The following is an 8,780-nucleotide window of genomic DNA, read 5'->3' on the forward strand; positions in this document are numbered from 1 at the left end:
AGTAAACCTGAAGTGAAGCATCGGAATCTATTACTAGAGTCACAGGAACGGTCAAAACATAGACAGTAGGAAGAGTCAGTCTTCTTGTACTTAAGTCGGCATTGTCCCTTTTTTATTTAATTCCGATGCAATTTCTGAGTTTCATCGTCGATAAGAGGGTCCAAGCGATACAGTAAACATATAGTGAAGCATCGGAATCTAAAACTGGTCTCACAGGAAATGTTCACAACATAGTCAGTAAGAAGAGTCAGTCTTCATGTACTTAAGTCGGCACTGTGACGTTTGTATTTAATTCCGATGCAATTTCTGTTTTTCATCGTGAATAAGAATGTCAGAGGGATACAGTAAACCTGAAGCGAAGCATCGGAATCTATAACTAGTGTCACAGGAATGGTTCAAAACATAGACAGTAGGAAGATTCAGTCTTCTTGTAATTAAGTCGGCATTTTGCCTTTTCTATTTAATTCCGATGAAATTTCTGTGTTTCGTCGTCAATGACATTGTCCAAGGGATACAGTAAACCTGAAGTGAAGCATCGGAATCTATAACTAGTGTCTCAGAAAAGGTTCAAAGCATAGACAGTAAGAAGAGTTAGTCGTATTGCACTTAAGTCGGCATTGTGCCTTTTGTATTTCATTCCGATCCAATTTCTGTGTTTCATCGTCAATAAGAACGCCCAAGGGATACAGTAAACCTGAAGTGAAGCATCGGAATCTATAACTAGAGTCACAGGAATGGTTCAAAACATAGACAGTAGGAAGAGTCAGTCTTCTAGTACTTAAGTCGGCATTGTGCCTTTTCTATTTAATTCCGATGCAATTTCTGTGTTTCGTCGTCAATAAGAAGGTCAGAGTGATACAGTAAACCTGAAGTAAAGCATCGGAATCTATAATTAGTGTCACAGGAATGGTTCAAAACATAGACAGTAAGAAGAGTCAGTCTTCTTGTACTTAATTCGGCATTGTGCCTTTTGTATTTAATTCCGATGCAATTTCTGTGTTTCATCGTCAATAAGAAGGTCAGAGGGATACAGTAAACCTGAAGTGAAGCATCGGAATGCGTAACTAGTATCTCAGGAATGGATCAAAACATAGACAGTAAGAAGAGTCAGTTTCCTTGTACTTAAGTCGGCATTGTGCCTTTTCTATTTAATTCCGATGCAATTTCTGTGTTTCATCGTCAATAAGAAGGTCCAAGGGATACAGCAAACATATAGTGAAGCATCGGAATGTAAAAGTGGTCTCACAGGAAATGTTGAAATCATAGTCATTAGGAGGAAACAGTCTTCATGTGCTTAAGTCGGCATTGTGCCTTTTGTATTTAATTCTGATGCAATTTCTGTGTTTCATCGTCAATAAGAAGGTCCAAGGGATACAGTATACATATAGTGAAGCATCGGAATCTAAAACTGGTCTCACAGAAAATGTTCAAAACATAGGCAGTAAGAAGACTCAGTCTCCTTGTACTTAATTCGGCATTGTGCGTTTTGTATTTAATTCCGATGCAATTTCTGTGTTTCATCGTCAATACGAAGCTCCAAGGTATACAATAAACATATAGGGAAGCATCGGAATCTAAAATTGGTCTCACAGGAAGTGTTCAAAAGATGGTCAGTAAGGTGAGTCAGTCTTGTCGTACTTAAGTCGGCATTGTGCCTTTTGTATTTAATTCCGATGCAATTTCTGTGTTTCATCGTCAATAAGAAGGTCCAAGGGATACAGTAAACCTGAAGTGATGCATCGGAATCTATAACTAGTGTCACAGGAACGGTATAAAACATAGACACGGAAGAGTCAGTCTTCTTGTACTTAAGTCGGCATTTTGCCTTTTCTATTTAATTCCGATGCTATTTCTCTGTTTCGTCGTCAATAAGAAGGTCCAGGGGATACACTAAAACTGAAGTGAAGCATCGGAATCTATAAGAAGTGTCACAGAAAAGGTTCAAAACATATACAGTAAGAAGAGTCAGACTTATTGTACTTAAGTCGGCGTTGTTCGTTTTGTATGTAATTCCGATGCAATTTCTGTGTTTCATCGTCAATAAGAAGGTCCAAGGGATACAGTAAACCTGAAGTGAAGCATCGGAATCTATAACTAGAGTCACAGGAATGATTCAAAACATAGACAGTAGGAAGAGTCAGTCTTCTTGTACTTAAGTCGGCATTGTGCCTTTTTTATTTAATTCCGATGCAATTTCTGTGTTTCATCGTCAATAAGTAGGTCCAAGGGATACAGTAAACATTTAGTGAAGCATCGGAATCTAAAACTGGTCTCACAGGAAACGTTTACAACATAGTCAGTAAGAAGAGTCAGTCTTCATGTACTTAAGTCGGCATTGTGCCGTTTGTATTTAATTCCGATGCAATTTCTGTGTTTCATCGTCAATAAAAATGTCAGAGGGATACAGTAAACCTGAAGCGAAGAATCGGAATCTATAACTAGTGTCGCAGGAATGGTTCAAATCATAGACAGTAGGAAGATTCAGTCTTCTTGTACTTAAGTCGGCATTGTGCCTTTTCTAATGAATTCAAATGCAATTTCTGTGTTTCGTCGTCAATACGAAGGTCTGAGGGATACGGTAAACCTGAAGTGAAGCATTGGAATCTATATCTAGTGCCACAGGAAAGGTTCAAAACATAGACAGTAAGAAGAGTCAGTCTTCTTGGACATGAGTCGGCATTGTGCTATTTATATTTAATTCCGATGCAATTACTGTGCTTCATCGTCAATAAGAAAGTCAGAGGTATACAGTAAACCTGAAGTGAAGCAACGGAATCTGTATCTAGTGTCACAGGAATGGTTTAAAACATAGACACGGAAGAGTCTGTCTTCTTGTACTTAAGTCGGCATTTTGCCTTTTCTATTTAATTCCGATGCAATTTCTGTGTTTCATCGTCAATGAGAAGGTCCAAGGGATACAGTGAACCTGACGTGAAGCATCGGAATCTATAACTAGTGTCTCAGAAAAGGCTCAAAACATAGACAGTAGGAAGAGTCGGTCGTATTGTACTTAAGTCGGCATTGTGCCTTTTGTATTTATTTCCGATCCAATTTCTGTGTTTCATCGTCAATAAGACGGTCCAAGGGATACAGTACACCTGAAGTGAAGCACCGGAATCTATAACTAGTGTCACAGGAATGGTTCAAATCATTGACAGTAAGAAGAGTCAGTCTTCTTGTACTTAAGTCGGCATTGTGAATTTTCTATTTAATTCCGATGCAATTTCTTTGTTTCGACGTCAATAAGAATGTCCATGGGATACAGTAATCCTGAAGTGAAGCATCGGAATCTAAAACCGGTCTCACAGGAAAGGTTCAAAACATAGTCAGTAAGAAGAGTCAGTCTTCTTGTACTTAAGTTGGCATTGTGCATTTTCTATTTAATTCCGATGCAATTTCTGTGTTTCGTCGTCAATAAGAAGGACCAAGGGATACAGTAAACCTGAAGTGAAGCATCGGAATCTATAACTAGTGTCACAGGAATGGTTCAAAACATAGAGAGTAGGAATAGTTAGTCTTCTTGAACTTAAGTCGGCATTGTGCCTTTTCTATTTAATTCCTATGCAATTTCTGTGTTTCGTCGTCAATAAGAAGGTCCAAGTCATACAGTAAACATAAATTGAAGCATCGGAACCAACAACGGGTCTCACAGGACATGTTCAAAACATAGTCAGTAAGAAGAGTCTGTCTTCTTGTACTTAAGTCGGCATTGGGCCTTTTCTATGTGATTCCGATGCAATTTCTGTGTTTCGTCGTCAATGAGAAGGTCCAAGGGATACAGTAAACCTGAAGTGAAGCATCGGAATCTATAACTTTTGTCTCATAAAAGGTTCAAAACATAGACAGTAAGAAGAGTCTGTCGAATTGTACTTAAGTCGGCATTGTGCCTTTTCTATTAATTTCCGATGCAATTTCTGTGTTTCGTCGTCAATAACAAGGTACAAGGGATAGAGTAAACCAGAAGTGAAGCATCGGAATCTAAAACCGGACTCACAGGAAAGGTGCAAAACATAGAGAGTAAGAAGAGTCAGTCATCTTGTATTTGAGTCAGGATTGTGCCTTTTGTATTTAATTCCGATGCAATTTCTGTTTTTCATCGTCAATAAGAAGGTCCAAGGGATACAGTAAACCTGAAGTGGAGCATCGAAATCTATATCTAGTGTCACAGAAATGGTATAAAACATAGACACGGAAGAGTCAGTCTTCTTGTACTTCAGTCGGCATTTTGCCTTTTGTATTTAATTCCGATGCTATGTCTGTGTTTCGTCGTCAATAAGAAGGTCCAAGGGATACATTAAACCTGAAGTGAAGCATCGGAATCCATAAGAAGTGTCACAGAAAAGGTTCAAAACATAGACAGTAAGAAGAGTCAGTCTTATTGTACTTAAGTCGGCGTTGTTTCTTTTGTATGTAATTCCGATGCAATTTCTGTGTTTCATCGTTAATAAGAAGGTCAGAGGGATACAGTAAACCTGAAGCGATGCATCGGAATCTATAACTAGTGTCACAGGAATGGTTCAAAACATAGACAGTAAGAAGAGTCAGTCTTCTTGGACATGAGTCGGCATTGTGCCATTTCTATCTAATTCCGATGCAATTACTGTGCTTCATCGTCAATAAGAAAGTCAGAGAGATACAGAAAACCTGAAGTGAAGCAACGGAATCTGTATCTAGTGTCACAGGAATGGTTTAAAACATAGACACGGAGGAGTCTGTCTTCTTGTACTTAAGTCGGCATTTTGCCTTTTCTATTTAATTCCGATGCAATTTCTGTGTTTCGTCGTCAATGAGAAGGTCCAAGGGATACAGTAAACCTGACGTGAAGCATCGGAATCTATAACTAGTGTCTCAGAAAAGGTTCAAAACACAGACAGTAAGAAGAGTCAGTCGTATTGTACTTAAGTCGGCATTGTGCCTTTTGTATTTAATTCCGATCCAATATCTGTGTTTCATCTTCAATAAGAAGGTCCAAGGGATACAGTAAACCTGAAGTGAAGCATCGGAATCTATAACTAGAGTCACAGGAATGGTTCAAAACATAGACAGTAGGAAGAGTCAGTCTTCTTGTACTTAAGTCGGCATTGTGCCTTTTCTATTTAATTCCGATGCAATTTCTGTGTTTCGTCGTCAATAAGAAGGTCAGAGGGATACAGCAAACCTGAAGTAAAGCATCGGAATCTGTAATTAGTGTCACAGGAATGGTTCAAAACATAGACAGTAAGAAGAGTCAGTTTTCTTGCACTTAATTCGGCATTGTGCCTTTTGTATTTAATTCCGAAGCAATTTCTGTGTTTCATCGTCAATACGATTGTCAGAGAGATACAGTAAACCTGAAGTGAAGCATCGGAATCTATAACTAGTGTCAGAGGAACGGTTCAAAACATAGACAGTAAGAAGAGTCAGTTTTCTTGTGCTTAATTCGGCATTGTGCCTTTTGTATTTAATTCCGATGCAATATCTGTGTTTCATCGTCAATAAGAAGGTCCAAGGGATACAGTAAAACTGAAGTGAAGCATCGGAATCTATAACTAGAGTCACAGGAATGATTCAAAACATAGACAGTAGGAAGAGTCAGTCTTCTTGTACTTAAGTCGGCATTGTGTTTTTTATTTTATTCCGATGTAATTTCTGTGTTTCATCGTCAATAAGAAGGTCCAAGGGATACAGTAAACATATAGTGAAGCATCGGAATCTAAAACTGGGCTCACAGGAAACGTTTACAACATAGTCAGTAGGAAGAGTCAGTCTTCTTGTACTTAAGTCGGCATTGTGCCGTTTGTATTTAATTCCGATGCAATTTCTGTGTTGCATCGTCAATAAAAATGTCAGAGGGATACAGTAAACCTGAAGCAAAGCATCGGAATCTGTAACTAGTGTCGCAGGAATGGTTCAAATCATAGACAGTAGGAAGATTCAGTCTTCTTGTACTTAAGTCGGCATTGTGCCTTTTCTATTTAATTCAAATGCAATTTCTGTGTTTCGTCGTCAATACGAAGGTCTGAGGGATACGGTAAACCTGAAGTGAAGCATTGGAATCTATATCTAGTGTCACAGGAAAGATTCAAAACATAGACAGTAAGAAGAGTCAGTCTTCTTGGACATGAGTCGGCATTGTGCCATTTCTATTTGATTCCGGTGCAATTACTGTGCTTCATCGTCAATAAGAAAGTCTGAGGTATACAGTAAACCTGAAGTGAAGCAACGGAATCTGTATCTAGTGCCACAGGAATGGTTTAAACATAGACACGGAAGAGTCTGTCTTCTTGTACTTAAGTCGGCATTTTGCCTTTTCTATTTAATTCCGATGCAATTTCTGTGTTTTATCGTCAATGAGAAGGTCCAAGGGATACAGTAAACCTGACGTGAAGCATCGGAATCTATAACTAGTGTCTCAGAAAAGGATCAAAACATAGACAGTAAGAAGAGTCAGTCGTATTTTACTTAAGTCGGCATTGTGCCCTTTGTATTTAATTCCGATCCAATTTCTGTGTTTCATCGTCAATAAGACGGTCCAAGGGATACAGTACACCTGAAGTGAAGCACCGGAATCTATAACTAGTGTCACAGGAATGGTTCAAATCATAGACAGTAAGAAGAGTCAGTCTTCTTGTACTTAAGTCGGCATTGTGAATTTTCTATTTAATTCCGATGCAATTTCTTTGTTTCGACGTCAATAAGAATGTCCATGGGATACAGTAAACCAGAAGTGAAGCATCGGAATCTAAAGCCGGTCTCACAGGAAAGGTTCAAAACATAGTCAGTAAGAAGAGTCAGTCTTCTTGTACTCAAGTTGGCATTGTGCATTTTCTATTTAATTCCGATGCAATTTCTGTGTTTCGTCGTCAATAAGAAGGACCAAGGGATACAGTAAACCTGAAGTAAAGCATCGGAATCTATAACTAGTGTCTCATAAAAGGTTCAAAACATAGACAGTAAGAAGAGTCAGTCGAATTGTACTTAAGTCGACATTGTGCCTTTTCTATTAATTTCCGATGCAATTTCTGTGTTTCGTCGTCAATAAGATGGTCCAAGGGATAGAGTAAACCTGAAGTGAAGCATCGGAATCTAAAACCGGAATCACAGGAAAGGTGCAAAACATAGAGAGTAAGAAGAGTCAGTCATCTTGTATTTGAGTCAGGATTGTGCCTTTTGTATTTAATTCCGGTGCAATTTCTGTGTTTCATCGTCAATAAGAAGGTCCAAGGGATACAGTAAACCTGAAGTGAAGCATCGGAATCTATATCTAGTGTCACAGAAATGGTATAAAACATAGACACGGAAGAGTCAGTCTTCTTGTACTTCAGTCGGGATTTTGCCTTTTGTATTTAATTCCGATGCTATGTCTGTGTTTCGTCGTCAATAAGAAGGTCCAAGGGATACATTAAACCTGAAGTGAAGCATCGGAAGCTATAAGAAGTGTCACAGAAAAGGTTCAAAACATAGACAGTAAGAAGAGTCAGTCTTATTGTACTTAAGTTGGCGTTGTTCCTTTTGTATGTAATTCCGATGCAATTTCTGTGTTTCATCGTTAATAAGAAGGTCAGAGGGATACAGTAAACCTGAAGTGAAGCAACGGAATCTGTATCTAGTGTCACAGGAATGGTTTAAAACATAGACACGGAGGAGTCTGTCTTCTTGTACTTAAGTCGGCATTGTGCCTTTCCTATTTAATTCCGATGCAATTTCTGTGTTTCGTCGTCAATAAGAAGGTCAGAGGGATACAGTAAACCTGAAGTAAAGCATCGGAATCTATAATTAGTGTCACAGGAATGGTTCATAACATAGACAGTAAGAAGAGTCAGTTTTCTTGTACTTAATTCGGCATTGTGCCTTTTGTATTTAATTCCGAAGCAATTTCTGTGTTTCATCGTCAATACGATGGTCAGAGAGATACAGTAAACCTGAAGTGAAGCATCGGAATCTATAACTAGTGTCAGAGGAACGGTTCAAAACATAGACAGTAAGAAGAGTCAGTTTTCTTGTGCTTAATTCGGCATTGTGCCTTTTGTATTTAATTCCGATGCAATTTCTGTGTTTCATCGTCAATAAGAAGTCAGAGGGATACAGGAAACCTGAAGTGAAGCATCGGAATGTGTAACTAGTATCTCAGGAATGGTTCAAAACATAGACAGTAAGAAGAGTCAGTTTTCTTGTACTTAAGTCGGCATTGTGCCTTTTCTATTTAATTCCGATGCAATTTCTGTGTTTCATCGTCAATAAGAAGCTCCAAGGTATACAGTAAACATATAGTGAAGCATCGGAATCTAAAACTGGTCTCACAGGAAGTGCTCAAAAGATGGTCAGTAAGAAGAGTCAGTCTTGTTGTACTTAAGTCGGCATTGTGACTTTTCTATTTAATTCCGATGCAATTTCTGTGTTTCGTCGTCAATAAGAAGGTCCAAGGGATAGAGTAAACCTGAAGTGAAGCATCGGAATCTAAAACCGGACTCACAGGTAACGTTCAAATCATAGCGAGTAAGAAGAGTCAGTCATCTTGTATTTGAGCCGGCATTGTGCCTTTTGTATTTAATTCCGATGCAATTTCTGTGTTTCATCGTCAAAAAGAGGGTCAGAGTGATACAGTAAACCTGAAGTGAAGCATCAGATTCTACAACTAGTGTCACAGGAATTGTTAAAACATAGACAGTAGGAAGAGTCAGTCGTCTTGTACTTAAGTCGGCATTGTGTCCTTTGTATTTAATCCCGATGCAATTTCTATGTTTCGTCGTCAATAAGAAGGTCCAAGGGACACAGTAAACCTGAAGTGAAGCATCGGAATC

Source organism: Schistocerca americana, unplaced genomic scaffold (genome assembly GCF_021461395.2).
Source record: "Schistocerca americana isolate TAMUIC-IGC-003095 unplaced genomic scaffold, iqSchAmer2.1 HiC_scaffold_67, whole genome shotgun sequence".
Classification (NCBI taxonomy): domain Eukaryota; kingdom Metazoa; phylum Arthropoda; class Insecta; order Orthoptera; family Acrididae; genus Schistocerca; species Schistocerca americana.